The sequence below is a fragment of the Protopterus annectens genome, chromosome 3.part0, assembly GCF_019279795.1.
Source record: "Protopterus annectens isolate FY-2018-M chromosome 3.part0, PAN1.0, whole genome shotgun sequence".
NCBI classification, from domain to species: domain Eukaryota; kingdom Metazoa; phylum Chordata; order Ceratodontiformes; family Protopteridae; genus Protopterus; species Protopterus annectens.
Window position 1 is genome coordinate 1,589,155,288 of NC_056731.1, and position 19,820 is coordinate 1,589,175,107.

Sequence of the window (19,820 nt, forward strand, 5' to 3'; positions counted from 1 at the left end):
TGTTTTAAAATATTAAATGAATGGATGTAGAAAGGTATAATGGAAGGAGCCGTGGTAGACTGATAAACTTTATATGGAAAAAGGATGAAAGAAAATATATAAAAAATAGAGGCATGTAACCTGAGATTACTGAAAATATTTATGAAGATACTACAAAAAGGATAGAGAAAGTATTGGATGATGTAGTAGGAGAAGGGTCTGTGGTATAGAAGGAAAAGAGGTGAAAGAAATGTTAATTACAATGAAAAAAGTATTAGAGATGATACTGAGAGAAAGTTAAGAAGTAAGCCTGATAGCATGTGATGTAGCTAAAGCCTTTGATAAAATGAACCAGAATATATTTAATAAACTTTTCACAGCCTCTTAGTGTGGTATATTATATGCAAGTATTTTGTATGTTATATGCAAGTATTTCACATGTATATAGAAGTTTATGTATTATATGTATGATTGCACTGCATTTTACACATATATTCGCATGCATTTTGTATATATTTTTCTCAATGCACTCTGACTTGATCTTTTAATGCTACCCAATCTTCATTCAGCCTCACTGTGTTCTGAAGTTTGCTATGTACTCATTTTATTTATAATATTGTTGATTGAAAGACTGATGTATTGTTTGCTTCTTGAGCTCAGGTCATGGCTAAAAAGGGTCAACAGAGCAGTCCATTCTCCTGGTAAGCAAATAATAGATAAACAAATACATAAATAAAGCACTGTGGCAGATTTTAGAGGCATATGGTATAGGAGAAAATATATTAATGTAATTAAGAAATGTTTTGAAAATTCATGGGTACTAGTTGTGATACATTGGATGAAAAAAAATAAGTATTAAGAAAGGAATGTAACAGTTTGTGCTTATTTGTATTAGTAATTAATGCAGTAGTACTGAGGTATGTATGGAATGAGGGAGGTAAGATGGGAGATGGAAGGCAATGATGTTCATCGTGTTACACTGCTGCAGTCATTACACTTGGGTTATCCTGCCGTCAGACGGTCCCCCAGTCGACCAGAGTTCCAAAGTCTTGGTCTGGCGTTGGTTGCTGTCGCTTCTTCCCTGACGTCAGTGCGCCAGGGGTATATAAGATGCAGTCAAAGCCATTTTCTTCAGTCTTTCTTGCCACATGGTTCCCGAAGCAAAAGCAGTTCACAAGTGCCGGTCGGCCGACTCCTGAGATTTTCATTCCGAATCCAGAACCGAAGTCTTCTACAAAGCGAAGTACCCCATTGGGGAAACTTTTTCTTGCCTCAGACCGATGTCAGTAAAAGTTAATAATAGTATTTCTTGTGGGAAGCAAATACCTCATAAGGATTTCCATTCTTATTGTATCCCATGCCTAGGCCCAGACCACGACATCACAGGTTGTTGGTTTTGTGTTAGGTTTAACAAGCGCACTATTAAACGTCGGGTTTGATTTTGCCCGACATTATTTTGGCAGAAAATTCAATTACACCATGCCATTGGAACAACCGACGACCGGGATACACAAAAAGCGCAAAGACAAGAACAGGCATCCGAGGCCCATAACTGATGACGAAGCCTCTTCTAGGCCAGTCGCTGGATCTCCGGTTTTCAGCAAGGTGCCTTTGCAGCCCCTGATGACCGCTTCTTTGGAACCACAGGCCGGCTCTGACTCCCACGTGGAGATGGCTAAGCCTTCGGATACACCAGATTTACGGCCTACCGAGACTAACCCTTCAGAGGGATCCGGAGCAGCTGAACAACCCTCAGCTTCAGAAGGTGTTTTCAGACCTACTCAGCTAACCATTAAATCGTCTGTTAAGTCTAAAACCCCTTTAAAAACAAAGAAACAACTTCAACATTCACCAGGACAGGCATCCATGCCTAAGAAACATATGCTCAAAATAGCCGAAGACTTAATTACTCTGATCAGGGGGTCCCACCCTCCTCCTGATAAAAGGCCTAGACAGGATGCAGACTATGACTCATCCGACGAGGTATCCATCTCTTCAGACTCATCCTCAGACCAAGGATACTCTTTACCCCCTTATGAGGATTCTGATGCTGAGGAATCAATTCCTTCAGCCTCTCCACCATAGGACTACTCCTTTGGGGAAACCTTACATACCATGAGGGAGCATTTCCATTGGGAGGGCCAGGATTATTCAGAATCCAAGAAAAGGCTCAGAGATTTTCTTTTATTACCTCAACACAGACCCCTTGCTATTCCGCCAGTGTTAGATATTGTGGATGATGTGTATTCTGAATCCAGTTTAAATCCTGATTCTTTACCTCCTGCTCCAGTTAAGCCAGACAGATACTACAGAGTCCCTGACTCTCACAAATTTCTTTATAAAAGCCCTGTTGTTGACCCTGAAACTATTTCCCAGGGTTCCAAAGTGGTAAAGGCCTCTACAACAAAAAATCCAGTTCCCTCTGACAGAGATTCCAGAGCATTAGACAGATGGGGAAGAAAGTATAAACATCTGCAACTTTAGCAATGAGGACCTTAAATTGCCAGTTTCACATGCTTAAATATCAGCAATTTTTGAAGTCTCAGTTGAAACAAAAAATGCTTCCAAATTCAGATCTTCCTAACTATAAGGAAATGCAGGATTTATTGCATGCAGCTGAACAAGTGGGAAAACATACTTTGCAATGTGGTTTTGATTCATTAGAGGCCTCCTGTAGAGCGGCAGTTACAGGGTCTGTCATTACAAGACATGCTTGGTTAAAAGAGCAGACTTTACCAGATCATGTTAAAGCAAAATTATTGGATGCATCTTTGCAGCAGGATGTTTTATTTGGAGTTAAGGCAGAAGAGGTATTAAAGAAAATGGAGGATAAGGCAAAATCTATGCAAACGGTGAAGGATTTCTTACAGGTTCAGCCTTCTCGATTTAGCAGAAATTGGCCAACAAAAAATTGGTCCTTTCCAGTTACAGACAGACCTCAAAGGGGCAGATACAGGCATCTAAGAGGCAGAGGTCGACCACAAGGTTCTTACAGGCCTCGACAATGAGGGGCTTCAACACAGAAAGAAGGGGAAGACAGGCCTCAGCCTTATAAAAAACAGCCCCAATGACTTCCCACTACAGCTGCCAAGCACTTCTCTCTTGGGAGGCCCCTTGGGGGGAAAACTAGCACTTTTCTGTCACAATTGGCATATGATCACCAAAGACAAATGGAGTCTCAATATTGTATCTCAAGGTTACAGGTTCCACTTTCACACTCTGCCAAGGTTAAAAGGAATGCCAAATCTGTCACCAAATCAATGGGCAGAGGCTTAAAGACAAATTACAGCACTCATGGACATGAGAGCTATTCAAAAGGTACCAACACAGGAGCAAGGACAAGGATTTTACTCAAGGCTCTTTCTGGTTCCCAGAAAGGACAAAGCCTGGAGGCCCATTCTGGATCTTTCTTCTCTAAATACTTACCTGGATGTTCAAAAATTCAAAATGTTGACACTACAGCAGCTTCTTCCCATGCTGAGCAAGAAAGCTTGGCTCGTAACTTTGGACCTCAAAGAGGCATACCTGCATGTCCCTAGCAGACAAAATTGCAGAAAATACCTCAGATTCTTAGCTGGTTCAATGCATTACCAATTCTCTGCACTGCCCTTTGGCTTATCTACTGTGCCCAGGGTCTTTACAAAATGCCTGGCACCAGTAATTGCATTTCGCAGACAAAAAGGAATTCAGATTTACCCATACTTGGACGACTGCCTTATTCAAGCAGAGAGCAAAGGCATTCTTCTAAAGCATCTGGCGTTTGTAAAAAGATTGCTAATTTGCCTAGGGTACACAGTAAATGAAAAGAAGTCAAAACTAGTGCCCTCACAAGAGATAATATTCCTGGGTGCCAGCTTAAATACAACGGCCCAGATGGCTTATCTCACGCCAGACAAGCAAGGACAACTGACTCAATATTTTCAGTTAATGGCAATAAAAACCCAACTCCCTGCAAGAAAAATTCTTCAGGCCTTGGGGTACATGGCATCTTGCATACTACTAATTCCATATGCCAGACTGCATATGAGGAAACTACAATGGTACCTAAAGAGTGTCTGGTCTCAACACTGTCACAGTTTGGAAACAGTAATTCCTTGCCTTCAACAGGAGTTTCGATGGTGGGATCAAGCCTGTCATCTAAACAAGGGACAGCCTTTCACTCAATCCACAGCCAGGCAAACACTGACAACAGATGCTTCGGATTACGCTTGGGGAGCACACATGGCAGGAAAATGTATTCAGAGCAAGTGGCCCGCAGAACAAAGGCATCTTCACATCAGTTAAAAAGAGATGCTAGCTGTACAAAATGCCCTTATAGCTTTCAAGGACCTTCTGCATCCAGGACAACTACTACTAAAGACAGACAACACCACAGTTATGTGGTACATAAACAAGCAAGGGGACATTCATTCATATCCCCTCTGCAGACAAGCCATGACCTTGTGGAACACAGCTCTAACTCTGCAAGCACAATTCCTGCCAGGAGAGAAAAACACTCTGGCAGACGACTTAAGCAGAAACATCATGGATCCGCACGAGTGGAAATTACATCCACAAATATTCAGAATGATAACACAAAAATGGTGGAGCCCGGACATAGATCTGTTTGCATCCCCAATGAATTGCCAGCTACAGAAATTCTGCACAAGGACTTATCACCCACAAGCATGGAAAGTGGATGCTTTCTCATTCAGCAGGAAAAACCTACAAGTATATGTTTTCCCACCACTACCTCTCCTTTCAAAGGTACTCCTAAAAGCCAGACAAGAAAAGCCAAAGATGATCCTGATTGCTCCAGACTGGCCACACCAGCACTGGTATCCAATCTTAAAGAACTTAGCACAAGGTCCACCATGGATTTTGCCTCAAATCACACATCTTCTGACTCAGCAAAACAATCGGATACTTCACAGCCAGCTCAAGACTTTAAACCTGGCTGCATGGCAGATTCCTTAGTCAAGCAAGCAGTGCCTCTCTCCAAAGCTGTTATGGATGTCATTCTGGAGGCCAGAAGTTCTAGCACCAGGAAAGCCTATTCGGATAAATGGAAGAGATTCTGTGCCTGGAACCAGGCTCACAGCCTTGACCCTCTTGTCCCAAATATTCCTCAGATACTACAATACTTAACTGAGATGCTGGACAAAGGCCTCTCCTTTTCATCCATTAAGATCCACGCCTCTGCCATCTCTGCTCATTACAACACAGACCCACCAATTTTTTCTAATCCTTTGCTAAAACAGTGCCTCAAAGGGGCTAAAAACATAAGACCGCCCCGTAGAGCACCAACTCCAACTTGGGACCTCAACTTTGTCTTGGAAATATTAACTTTACCTCCTTTTGAGCCAGCTAACTCAGCAGACTTAAAATATGTCTCTTGGAAAACTGATCTGCTCCTGGCAATAACCTCAGCACGAAGTGTTTCAAAATTACAGGCACTAATGGCAGTGGAACCTTTCATCATTTTCCACCAAGACACGGTGTCTTTAAGAACAAACCCTACTTTTATGCCAAAGGTGGTATCAAGTGTGGCTCTAAACCAAACTATTCACTTGCCAACTTTTTATCCAAATCCACAGAATAAAGGGGAGAGACTTCTGCATTCCTTGGGCATACACAGGCAGTTAAGCTTCTACTTGGACAAAATGAAAGCTTTCAGGAAAACTGAGCAATTGTTTGTAGCATATGCTGCAGGAGCACAGGGAAAAGCCATTTCAAAACAGACCATTTCAAAATGGATAGGACACTGTGTACGTTTCTGCTATACACACCATGGGAAAGCTGTACCTAACAGCATTAGGTCTCATTCCACCAGGGCAACAGCCACTTCAACTGCCTACCTCAGAGGAGTACCTACCAAGGACATTTTGGAAGCAGCAACTTGGAGTTCTGTACATACCTTCACCAAGCATTACCATCTGCCTCTTTACTCTAAATCCAGAGCTGGCTTTGCCACTGCAGTGCTCCAGGGCCTTATAGCCACCCCTAATGCCTTATAGAACTAGCCACCCAACCTCAGCTTTGGGATTCTACCCAAGTGTAATGACTGCAGTAGTGTAACACGATGAACATAGTACAGTTTTGAACCTACCATAAATGTAGATGTTCAAGTGTATACACTGCTGCAGTCTAGGTTACCCTCCCTCCTTCCCCTCTTCTTTGCTGGTACTTACCTAGGCCTTCTACCCTATGCTACCTATGGGGAGTATTTGCTGGTAACTGAAAGTTTTTGATTGCTTTTCTTATGTATGTTTTATTAGCAATTTACATTGCCTACCTTTTTGGGGGCACCTGACATCTGGGGCAAGAAAAACTGAAGAAAATGGTGTTAGCTGCATCTTATATACCCCTGGCGCACTGACGTCAGGGAAGAAGCGACAGCAACCGACGCCGAACCAAGACTTTGGAACTCTAGCCAACTGAGGGCCCGGCTGACGGCAGGAAAACCCAAGTGTAATGACTGCAGCAGTGTATACACTCGAACATCTACATTTATGGTAGGTACAAAACTGTACTTTATACTAGCAATATGAATGATGTATGCAGATGATTTTGTTCTAATAAAAACAAGGAATGGATAAATGGGGTTGTAATAAGGATTGAAAAAGCTGTTATAAGTGTGGTTTATAGTTAAAATGAAATGTAAGGGGTTTGATGAGTTAACATACAGAATATATTTCACAAGCAAGGAAATAAAGATTTTAGGAGTGACATTTGGTGAGTTTGAAAGTGAAATAAATCTATGGAGAGAGATACTGGAGCAAATATAAAAAAACTGTTAGCTTGGTGAAATAGCTTTTGTTTACCATTTCAGAAAAAGATGTATACAGTAATAATAATAATAATAATAATAATAATAATAATAATAATAATAAAACCCTCTGAAAAATGGTCTTAGCTGTTGGAAACACTAAGGCAGAGAACACACCTTAAATTAAATAAGTAACATTTAATATAAGTTAAGCATTTTTGTATAAGCAAAGACTTCTTCAGAACAATACAACAAACACTTGCAAACTAATTTATATCCTGAGTTTAAGTACATTCGTAGTTCACATTTCCTTTTTTGACATCATTTCCCTCAGTGTATATTTGCCTAACAAAATTCATTCAAAAACCCATAAACTACAAAAAACACTTGAGGAAAAATACATAAAACTTATAGTCACTTGTTAAAAAAACAGATTATGCTCAAAATATTCAAGCTAAACTAATCTTTGACTAGAAACTTTAATAATTCTTTTGTATATGAAAATAAAAATGAATAACTAAATAAAAACTTGCAATAATGGGATCAAAATAATGCACTCAACATTGTATCACAATTTTTCAGATCCTAAGTTTAACACTGGGGTAATAAAAACATGATCATTCAATCCCCCAAGCCATGAAGATAGAATTATTGGTGAACTTACTAAACTGATTAACATGTTTATGCAGGAGAGTACTGATTTATGTCAACTAATCGGTATGATTCCTTTTCTGGCCAGACAGGAAGCCTACATACTCAGAGATCTTCTACTCACTTGTTCTTCTTGGGGACCTATGATGATGAGTTTTTCACAAGTCCCCCCCCCCAACAAAATTTAAATCACATGCAGGGAGTCTGTAGAAACTAGATAAACAAAGGAATGGATGTTTGGTATGGTATGTAGTGGAAAAATACAAGCAGCTTGACCTCAAGAGGTATCCCTAAGAGGATATGAATTTGACTGACAAAAACGAGAGGGGTTCATCCTGTCAAGCTACGTTGGTGAAGTTAATTAAACTTTTGAGATACCACTCCCTGCTTCTCTATAACCTTTATTTATGTAAAAGTGTCACATGTAGACACGTCCTGAGGAGGTTAAGGTTTCTAAGTTCCCCAACAACATGGAAGACAGGGCAGAATTTTATCCTGAATTAGCTGAAATTTTCAGCATCTATGGTACTGAAGTTATAAACAGCATCATTGGGAACAGTGGAAAACTTTTAGAGACTTTATTTGAAGAATATGATTTACTTAATTTTATACAGAAGGACTTATTTATTTTCCATTAGTGAGTACAAGGACAAATACTATAATGTTTTGAAGGGAGATGTTATAAAATGTGAAGCTATTAAAAAACACATTTTGAAAAAGTTAGAAAGGGATAAGAAAGAGTATTTTGAAATGAAAACCTATTTCTAGAACATGATGGTGATAACAGGTGGAGGAAAGGATTTTGAATTTAATTTAGATTCACAACAAATTGTTGTGAAATCTAGTATAGAAAATAGTCCCAAACATGACTTAAACGTGGATGGCCCTTTAAAATTCCCCTCATTAAGGAGATACGATAGGACTAAACAGATAGAGGGCACCAGTGGAAGGGATGACCTTTGAGATCAGAAGGGGGAGACCAAATGACTGCAGAAGAGGTTGAGGAAGAGGCTCAAGAAAATAGAACAACTAAGTGAGATGAAATGTCCTAAGGGACTTAAAGATATCACAGTAGAGGGGATAGTACATACCCAAGATAATTTTGAAGTTTTGAACTATAGTGGTGATATGGATATGTTATTTTTATGTCTGTTAATAATTTTATACACAGCTAGCTTAAAGTACTGCCACAGTTTCATATACGTGTTTCACATATTAGCTAAACAGAACAGCTTGACTTTGTTAGAGTTTATTAGAGCATAGCAGATGACAAATGTTTCTTGTAATCATTTAGTCTTCAGAAAAGGATACATCTACTGAAAAGGAACACAATAACCTAGCAAAAGCAAAGCAGTTTCATATGCATAACTTTTTATCTAGTTACTTTTTACAGCCTTGAAAGGGTGTGTGTGTGTTTATGTGTAATAAAAAGCTGAAAAAAGATTTGAACTTTATATAAAGTATTGTTTTCTTAATATACAAAAGGAATTGCATTTGAGTGTACATTTGGTTCTTTCAGTATGTTGTAAGATTTCAGTACTGATACTTCATAATAAAATGTATTTGCATCCAAAATCTTTGACTGTCTGTGTTTGGCATTAACAGCTGCATTGTAGTGTTTATTAGCAGATTAATCTTTACAGTGGTATCAAACTTAACTTGACACACTTGGAGATTTTTAAAGAAGGATTTTCATTTGTGCCTTTGGGTCAGTTTAAGATCAGTGAAATATTAATTGATTTAAAGGTGTTTTTACTTTTACTTTTTCCTTACTATATTTGGAGACCAAAGAGAATCCAACTGAAACCCTTTGAAGAAAAAAAAAAAAAAAGAGTACTTTTAATCCCCTCCACACCCAGTTCTTCAAAATTTTGAGGACTTACTAGAGGGCGAGATAAGAGAATATTTCAGCTCCAAGAAAAAGAGAATTTATAATCTCAATGAGAAAGCATTTAGATTACTCATGGAAATCAGCAATAACAAGGATATAAGGGTTAAGAAGCCCAACAAAGGAGGGGGTGTAGTCATTACGGACTAACAGATGTATGTGGGTAAAATGTTTCACATTTTACACCATGGAGAGAGATACACACAGGTATCCAGGCATGAGATCAGCATTGCATATAGGAACATTAATCTAATTTTGTATGACAGTTTAATGCAGAGTTTTATCAATGGGACATTATATAAATTTTGAAGTGTGGAGCGTCCTATTATTCATTCATATTTTGTATTCCTAAAGTCCATTAGAATGCCCCCCCCCCCTCGAGACTCACAGCAGAGGCTGCTGGCTCTAAGACATATCAACTAGCTGTTTATATTGCTAGGGGACTCAAACCTTTTATACATGTTCACAAAGATATATTAATTGATTCATGAGACTTTCTTAAGAAGATGACCATGATTTATATTAGGAATATAACATTTTTGTCACCATTGATACCATAAATTTATTCTCAGTTATTCCACACAAAATGGGCTTGCAGTGGTTTGAAAGTACCATGGTAGAATGCAAATTTCTAAGAGCTACAAAAGGTCACTGAAAAAACAATCAGTAAAAACAAAATGAAAACTCCAGCAAAGCTAGAACTTCTACTGAGTGACCACCCAAACCTCTTGTATCAGAGGCACAATGGATATATGCAAATGATCCTTATAAACATCAGGTGTTTCAGCTAATTGGCAGTTCTGAATATCCATGACTTGTTTTGTTATTTTACTGGACAATTTCAGGACAATAAAGCCAAACCCCACTAGCTATGGATATACATATTTTGGCCTTGTTATGACCTCATCAAAAGAGCACAAGCAGAGTATTTAACTAAGCATTAGAAACATAGGGCTGTTATATCCAGCTGATGGCCATTATCATTAGGGTCACTGCAAAAATATCCCAAACAAACTAAAACAATAAGTAAGAAGGTCACTGAAAGACCAATCAGTAAAAACAAAATGAAAACTCCAGAAAAGCTAGAACTTCCACTGAGTGACCTCCCAAACCTCTTGTATCAGAGGCACATGGGATATATGCAAATGATCCTTATAAACATTAGGTGTTTCAGCTAATTGGCAATTCTGAATGTCCATGACTTGTTCTGTCATTTTACTGGACAACTAGTGGGGGGTTGGCTTTATTGGCCTGAAACTGTCCCTTAAAATGACAAAACAAGTCATGGACATTCAGAATTACCAATTAGCTGAAACACCTGATGTTTATAAGGATCATCTGCATATATCCCATGTGCCTCTGACACAAGAGGTTTGGGAGGTCGCTCAGTGGAAGTTCTAGCTTTTCTGGAGTTTTCATTTTGTTTTTACTGATTGGTCTTTCAGTGACCTTACTTATTGTTTTAGTTTGTTTGGGATATTTTTGCAGTGACCCTAATGATAATGGCCATCAGCTGGATATAACAGCCCTATGTTTCTAATTCTTAGTCAAATACTCTGCTTGTGCTCTTTTGATGATGTCATAACAAGGTCCAAATATGCATAGTCACAGCTAGTGGTGTTTGGTTTTATTGGTCTAAAATTGTCCAGTAAAATAACAAAACAAGTCATGGATATTCAGAACTGCCAATTAGCTGAAACACCTGATTTTTATAAGGATCATTTGCAGTGTCTCTGATACAAGAGGTTTGGGTGGTCACTCAGTGGAAGTTCTAGCTTTGCTGGAGTTTTCATTTTGTTTTTACTAAGAGCTACAAAAGGGAAATTACTTTTTGAATGTGTGCAGTTAGTGTTAACTAACAATTTCCTTTATTTTGAGGAGGAGTTATATAAAAATTTGATGAGGTGGCCATGGGTACTGCCTGCACCCCAATTTATACTAATATTTGTGCTATTGGGAAAGAGAATTTGTGTTTAAGTCCACTTACAAGAAAAGTTTTATTTCATACATCTGGTTTTTGGATGAGATTTTTCCTTTGTGGAATGACACTGAAGCACAATTACTTGAATTTGTGAATCACTTTAATATTACAACAGATTTTTTAAAATTTACTTTTAGTTATGAGCAGAGTGAGATCAATTATTTAGACATATATTTACAAAAACGATCTAATCAATGATAGATTTAGGTCCAAGTTGTAAAGGAAAGAAAAATACTGCAATAGTTATTTGGATTTCAAAAGTGAACTCTTTCCTGTTTAAAGAAGAATATTATCAAGGGGCATTTGGTAAGAGCTGCAAGGATGACATCATCACAAGGTAATTTCCTGGATGAGTGTAGTAGAATTTGTGAGTTTTTTTCTACAGAGAGATTACCCCCTTATTTGGTTAATGAAGTAGTAAAAGAGCTACAACAGGGTTGAGGCAATAAATATGTCCCCTTGTTGGGAAAAGAGGAAGAGAACTTGAAGGCGATAGAAGTGATTCAAAAAAATGCAGATGAAAAAGGAACTTGTATTAGGTCCTTTACTATTAAATATAACAGTGATACAAAAGCTATACAGAACATTATGACTAGATGGTGGCAGATGTTTTCAAAATTGCAAAACGGTTTAGGGTTTTTTTTCTGAATCTCTTATTTTTACTTATAAGAAAGGGCACAAAGTTAAAGACATTTTTGAAAAGGGCAAAATAAAGCCAAAAAAACATATAAAAACAAAAGGCCTAAAGGGACCTAAAATGTGGTACTTGTAAACAGTGCCCTTATGCATTGAACGGCTATAGTATTCACCTTCCAAATGAAGGACGTGAGTTGAAGAGTACTAAATATTTTAATTGTTTTAACAAAGGGGTGGTTTATTTAGCTTCCTGTAAGGTATGTCTGTCATTCTGTGTAGGAAAAAATGAAAGGGCATTGGGAAAAAGGTTATATGAGCACCTGAATGATATCAAGTACAAGGTGGAAACAAATGCACTGTATAGACATTCCTTAATTGTAAGGATAGTTTATTTACTTTTTTGTATTAGAACAGGTAGTCCATTATCCAAAAGGTGGGCAACGGGAAACATTAATTGAATATTGCAAACTTTTATGGCAGGTAAAATTAAACGCCAGTAACCCTCCGAGATTGAATGATCATGTTTCCATTGCCCCATTGTTAAAATTACAATCAACAAAGTTATGATACAATGTTGAGTGCATTATTTTGGTCCTTTGTCAATGCAGGTTTGTATTTAATTATGTATTTATTTTTATTTTCATGTACAAAAGAAGTATTAAAGTTTTGTCATTCAAAGATTAGATTAGCTTGAATATTTTGAGCATAGTCTCATTGGTTTTTAGTAAGTGACTACACATGTTTTATGCATTTGTTGAGGTGATTTTCATAGTTTGTGGGTTTTTGAATGAATTGTGTTAGGCAAATAGACATTGAAGGAAATTATGTCAAAAAAGGAAACGTGACCTACCAGTGAACTTTGAACTCAGGATATTAATTAGTTTGAAAGTGTTGACTGTACTGTTCGAAAGAAGTCTTTGTTGAGTCGAAAGTGCTTAACTGATATTAAATGTTATTTGTTATTTAATTGAAGGTATGTTCTCTGCGTTAGTGGTTTCCAATGCCCAGGACAGTTTTTGAAGTTTTAGTATTGTTGTGGTTCAAAGTTAAAAGTAAGTGAGGTTGATGAAAAAAACAGAATAATGACATAACATGACTTTGGAAAGCAATGTTGGTATACCCATGGAAATAATTAAAAGAAGATGAAAAAAGGCAATAAAACTCAGAAGGAAAATGTTTCAAAATTTTTATGAATCAGAGGATTTCTTTATGGAGAATTTTATTATATAAGTTACCAGTGAAAGGGAGTGAGAAATATAAGGTGATGGTGGAAAGAACATGTTAAGCGTAGTGAAGAAGAAACAACAAATCATTTCTTGGATTGCAAATATAGTAAAGAATATTGGGAAAAAGTTTAAAAAGAAATATAGATAAGGAAGGATTTAAATGTATAAACATTTATATGATATATATGGGAAGTATGATAAAGCAAAGAAATGTGATATTGATATATGGGATTAAGTACAGTTTGTGACACTATGGGTGCTGTGGGAAAACAGATGCGACAATTTATTATATAACAAGAAAATGGAAGAGGATGATATATTAGCTGAAATCAGAAGATGTTTGTGGAAGAAAGGGTTGAGGTATAGAGAGTAGATACAAAAAATAATGACAGAAATAGAATTGTTTAGTTAAGTTCTTTTGTGTTGATATCTTATAAATAAATGGTGGTGGTGCTGCGGTAGCGTTGTCACCTCACAGTTAGACGTTGCCCGTTCGATTCTCAGTTAGAGAGTCTTCTGTGTGTCGACATGCGTGAATGGGTGTTCCTTCGTTAAAGGTTGTGCGTTAGGCCCGGCAAGCCAGCACGTAAAAATCAACTGCTAATCATTAGCGGACCGGAGTTCCGCTGTGGCGACCCCTAACTGGGAAAAGCCGAAGGACAGTAGTAGTAGTAGTAGTAGTTAATTTTAAGTGTGAATGTAAAAAAATGAGAGTGTAAGTATTTGATTGAAATATTTTTTATGGTATAAAATGAAAGTAAATGGTAATGAAGCCCCCCTACTTTGCAATAAGTCCCTGGGATCTTTTACATCCACCTTAACTGACACCAACTCAGGCACTTGGCACTTTGGCTAAACATCTCAACCAAAGGGTGGGACACTTCAGTGCAGTACTTCCCCTCCCCATGCTGCACTTGCAGTGTCAATACTGGAAAATTAATCCAACTACCTGGTGTGGGAATAGAAGCCATATTCTTTTGCAGCAAAGGCAAGTAAGCTACCAGCTGAGCTACTGAGCCTGTTATTCAACTAAAATGGGCAACATTATCTTTAGAAATTATACCCTTAACTAGCTTTTAATTAAAAAAAATGATTTACTAGGCCTAGCCATGTCTTTCATAAGTTAAGGTATTTTAAGTGTAGGTAACGTAATCAAAGAATTGCTGGGAGTGAAGATTTTCTCACCACACTGCAATTATTTTTTAAAATAGTCTTCTTTTTGTAATAGGAACTGATTCTGCTTAACAAGGGAAGTCATCACTTACTGTACAAAATTCACTTCTGCTACCAGGTTCTTCTTCCCTAATTAACCTCCTACAACATGTCATGCTGCTGTGTAAACATTTAGAACATTACATTAATTATACTTTACTTTTACTTTTGAGTAGACAGGAGTGCTTTCTGGGCTGTTCCTCATCCTGCAGTTATCCCATGTTCTGTACTGTACCGTAGTTCCTGACATTTCTAAACAAAGTGAGTTGACTTCACAAACGTATAGGCCATTTTTGCTCTGGCGTTGCAGTTAAAATGTGAAATATACACGATTCTTTCCTTAGTGAATACTAGCTTTGAAAGTTTTATTAAAGAGAGTAAACATTTTAATTGTTTTATAAACACTGCAGAGCTCATTGAAAATGCATCTTGCTTTGGCGTTTCTTCACAGCGCCATCATGTCTTGTGTGGTTTTATGTAAATTACAGTTTTGGCATCTTTAGTCAGATTATATATTCAGCACTTTTACAACTGTTTCTTGTAATTGTTTGAGTATCTTTTTTATTGTAAGGCACTTTGAGAAAAGTGCTGAGAAAAAAACTTTGAAGCATGTCAGAAAAATTCCTTTCAGATGGTTAGAATTGGAATCATACTACCAAAGAAAACCAGTTTGGTTTATACTAGGCAAATATAGTGTAGTCTATTGAGCAGAGAATGGTTAAGTTTTGTGTGCAGTGCATAATTTGGGATTAATAATTGAAAGTAAAATTACCTGTTTGTTAACCAGCTAGGCCCACTGGACACAGACCCCTAGATTCTCTATGCCTTGCACGGCGTGAAAGATCGGTGCAGAAGCTCTAGCAGGCGATATGTTTGTCATGCGATCCACGAACAGTCTGCAGGGGCGTGCACGAGTGCTCCTGCACTAGTCCTGCACAGACAAAGCCCCTGTATGCAAATCACCCCATTTGCAGGAGAAATCCATGCAAATTAGGTGATTTTGCGATGCAGGAAGCTTGCAACCGGCCATGCAGGACTAGTGCAATCTGCAGAAATGTACTCGGTTAGTAACCGAGTACATTTCTGCAAAATCCAAAACATAGCTATGACAGCTCCAAATAAAGGCCGCATATCAGTTAGCAAGCATGCCAATGGTCAAGTATAAGGCCACTGGCATTGCAAACAGGCAAAAAAATAACAAAATCAACTTTTATTTTTTTAGCTGATCTCAGCTGTTTAAGCGTAGGGCACCAGCGCACAAACAGGATCGGGGGGAATATAACAAAATAAACCTAAATTAAGCATTCAAACTAAAATCAGATTTCTGCCATGTAAGTCAGTGGCAGGCAGAGGACAACATGGCCAGTGAGTAGTGGTTGCTAAGGGGGGAGGCTCAGTGTGAGACATGTAACTATGCATTAGTAGGCAATCCTATGCAAATGAGGGGAATGATAGTGAATCCCAGTTTTCCCCAGCATGCTAGTCAGGTCCCAACAGTGTAAGAGTAGGAATAGCTTGGCGCAAGCCTAGGAGTTAGCTGACATCATAGGGGTGTGTGTCAGGCATACTGTAAGCGGATTGGAGCCCTGTGGCTCAGGTTTGCTCCTAGCTTAGCACAGCTAAGCTAGGGGGTGTGTCTGAATCTGCCTAGCACTCTTTACATTGCCTAAGCAGGTGTGTGCGCCACGCACTGGGTTTTAAAGGAAGAAAAAAAAAGTTAAACCAGGAAATATCAGCACTGTGCACATTTGAGCACTCTGTTTGCACGATGCACCCCCGAGCTTAAACAGGAAGGCAATGGGAAGGGAAAACAGCAGTAGGAAGGTAATCAAGGTGAACTAGCATAGCTGGCAGGTGAAATGTATCAGAATTAGATAATTACACAGGCAGCAGACCAGCCCAGCCCAGAACACTACTATAAACTATGCATACACCTTCCCCTCTGTTTTTTCCCACACTCTACACCACCAGTGTATACAAGTGGGGAACTTTTAACAAACAAACCTACAAAATGAGAGGGGCTGCAGCAGGCAACATAGAACAACATGTGCAAGAGGCTGAGGGTGGTGAGGTTGTGAATGCTGCTGATCAACCCACAGTGAGGAGATGGAGAAGAGTGTACAGACCCAGGGTAACCTACCAGGGGCTACATGAGCTGGAGGTAGTGGAGCGCTATAGGGTGGACAGAGACCTCCTACAGCAAATTATTGAGCTGTGCCGGTCACGCCTGACACACCAAACTGACCGAAGGGAACCCATCCCAGTGGATACCAAGGTATGTGTAGGCCTAAGAATACTAGCCACAGGTACCTCCCGTAGCTCAACTGGGGATATCATGGGGATCTCACAGGCATCAGCATCCAGAGTATTCCATCAGTTCCTGGATGCCACGTCAGCACATGCCAGTGAGCACGTATATTTCCTCAACACACGTGAGGTGTTGGCCAGCAATATGCGTCTCTTCCACCAAATAGAATACCCTGAAGTAGTGGGTGCTATAGACTGCACTCACATATGCGTCAAAGCACCACCCTGTAATCAGGATAGGGCTTACATCAACCACAGGGGCATCCCCTCCATCAACTGCCAGGTCGTCTGTGATGCCCAGAGCATTATAATGAATGTGTGTGCCGGCTGCCCCAGAAGCTATCACGATTCCCACATTTGGCATCTGATGCAGCTGTAACAGAGATTTGCCAATGGGGACATCCCCTACGGTCACCTAGTGGGGGATTCTGGTTACATACTGGAGCCGTGGCTGATGACACCGATCAGAAATGCACACACACCTGAACAAGAATGCCATAATGAGGCACACGCACAGACCAGACTTATAATAGAGTGTGTGTTTGGGATGCTCAAGTCACAGTTACGGTGTGTGGACACATCCGGTGGAGCCTTGCAGTACTCACTAGCTACATGTAGCCATATTGTTATGGTATGTGCCATGCTACACAATATGATCCTGTGGAAACAGCTGCAGCAGGAACAGCAAGAGACAGGGCCACCCAGCCCCCCACCAATGCCAAGGCCTGTACAGGCACAGAGTGACTTGGAGGAGGAACAGCCTGAGCCTGCCCCAGTAGGCAGATGGAGGCGTGCCCGGTATGCTAGGCCGTGGCAAAGAGACAACGCATAGCACATACACTGACACAGTAGGGGCCCAGGGAATGACACCTCTCTCTGACTCGCACATACAGTAAAAGGGATGCCAAACATTACTCTACCTGTTCTCAACCATGTATAGGGAGTATACTATGTGCATCCAACATTGGCAGCCCTCCAACACCATCTGCAACTCTGGCACACCCACAAGATAAGTCAATCAACCTACCAATTGCCAAATGGAGTAGAATGTGTCGTTACCTGTATATATGGTATGGATGTGAGCATGCAAGGGAATTGGGTGGCTGAATGTTATGGCAGCAGAACGTAGACACCCATAGTGGCACCCTTACATGTGTAACTCATACTGGAGTCACCATAGTAGCCAGTACTACACAGGGTGACAAAACCCACTGCAGGAAATGTGCTGGGGGACATGTGTGTCCATATGACTCACACATGCCAGTCAGGGTGGTTCACATACTCAACAACAGTCTCAGCCAGCAGGACAGGTGTAGACAAACCCAAACAGAGCCTGTGCTATGGCTTCTGAATGATGGCTATGGGTAACCACCCCCCAGGCCTACACTGGCAGACTACAGCAGGTCAGGCAGTGGGATGTTAGTTCTGAAGGGTAGGAGGTCAGACACTAATATGTAGGACAACCAAAGCTAAGATCTGTAGTACACTGGTATGTCTCTAGTCAGCATGATAGGTAAGAATATAGAATGAAATGGAGTACCTGACATACCAGTACAGTCATAGCAAATGTGTACAAGTGTCAGATGTGCCCCCGCACCATCCTACATAGTAATGTAATAACAGTCAGTTGTGCCCCCTCAATCCTGTGTAGAAATGTAGAAATAGACAGGTGTGCCCCCCATCCTACGTAGTAATGTAATAACAGCAGGTATGCAACCCAATCCTATGTAGAAATGTAGAAATTGTCAGGTGTGCCCCCCATCCTACATAGTAATGTAATAGCAGGTGTGCCCCCTGCAATCCTGTGTAGAAATGTAGAAATTGTCAGGTGTGCCCCCCATACTACGTAGTAATTTAATAACAGCAGGTATGCCCCTAATCCTGTGTAGAAATGTAGAAATTGTCAGGTGTGCCCCCCATCCTACATAGTAGTGTAATAACAGTCATGTGTACCCCCCCAATCCTTTGTAGCAATAGACAGGTGTGCCCCCCATCCTATGTAGTAATGTAGTAACAGTCAGGTGTGCCCCCCATCCTGTGTAGAAATGTAGAAATAGACAGGTGTGCCCCACATCCTATGTAGTAATGTAATAACAGTCAGGTGTGCCCCCCCAATCCTGTGTAGAAATAGTCAGGTGTGCCCCCCCATCCTACATAGAAATTTAGTAACAGTCAGGTGTGCCCCCCCAATCCTGTGTAGAAATGTAGAAATAGTCAGGTGTGCCCCCCATCCTATGCAGAAATGTAATAACAGTCAATGCCAAATGATTGACGGGTACCCTGCAGAAACAGTATGCTACCTGTAGATGTACAGCACGAAAGTCAGCACTGCAGTACAAACTACCTGGACTCAATGCACACATTAAATACAGACGGGCATACTGGGCATGCTCACATACTTAAACACATGAAGGCTATGACTGCAAACACCAGTGGACCAGCCATATCTGGCAGTCGCAGATGTTAGTGCAGACACTCCTCAGTATGCACCACTCATGCCTTGCACACACAGTGGATAGGAATACAGACATATATGTAAGGCCAACACACTATAATAAGCCAAAGGCAGACGTACATAGATGTGTGGAAGAGGTTGACTGTGACAGGGAGCCATCCAGGCCTTTCCCACCAAGCACACAGCCAAAGGGCCCCAACCACATGAGGGTCAGATGTCACTCACTGCAGATACTAGCCACCAGTTTCTGTCAGCATTACAGACTATGTGGTGCACATGCTAGCTGTGCAACATGACTGTACAAGGAAGTAGTCATCTAGCAGCTGCATGCACATACCTGTGAAATATGACCCTGTGTGTGCCCGCATGTGGCGTGTCAACCTCTAGATGCACACACACTGCCCTCCCCATAGCCCTTTTCTGACAAGCCTGCTGAGTTCATCCACTGTAAAATACACCTTTGGGAGAGTTATAGCCCAGTAATCTCCATGGGGCGTCCCATGACTGTGTACTGCTGTAGTGCAATAAACTAGTTAGGTAGGAGTTCCAATCCCAGACATGGCAACTGTGTGCGCATGTGTGTGTGTGTGTGTGTGTGTGTGTGTGTGTGTCTGTCTGACTCTGTGTAGAGAGCAATGCTTTTTAGGGTAGTCACACTCCATACAATTTGAATGCTCTACTTTGACAAGGCTGCTGATGTCATCCACCTAGAAATATACCTCTGGGAAGGTAGTAGC

At 40.1% G+C, this 19,820-nt stretch overlaps 1 protein-coding gene across 3 annotated transcripts in view; it reads left to right on the forward strand.

Annotated features, from left to right (window-relative positions):
- The window catches only part of CPQ (carboxypeptidase Q), a 3,127,273-nt gene that overhangs the window by 238,512 nt on the left and 2,868,941 nt on the right, over nucleotides 1–19,820 (forward strand). The gene's annotated exons all lie outside the window — the stretch shown is intronic.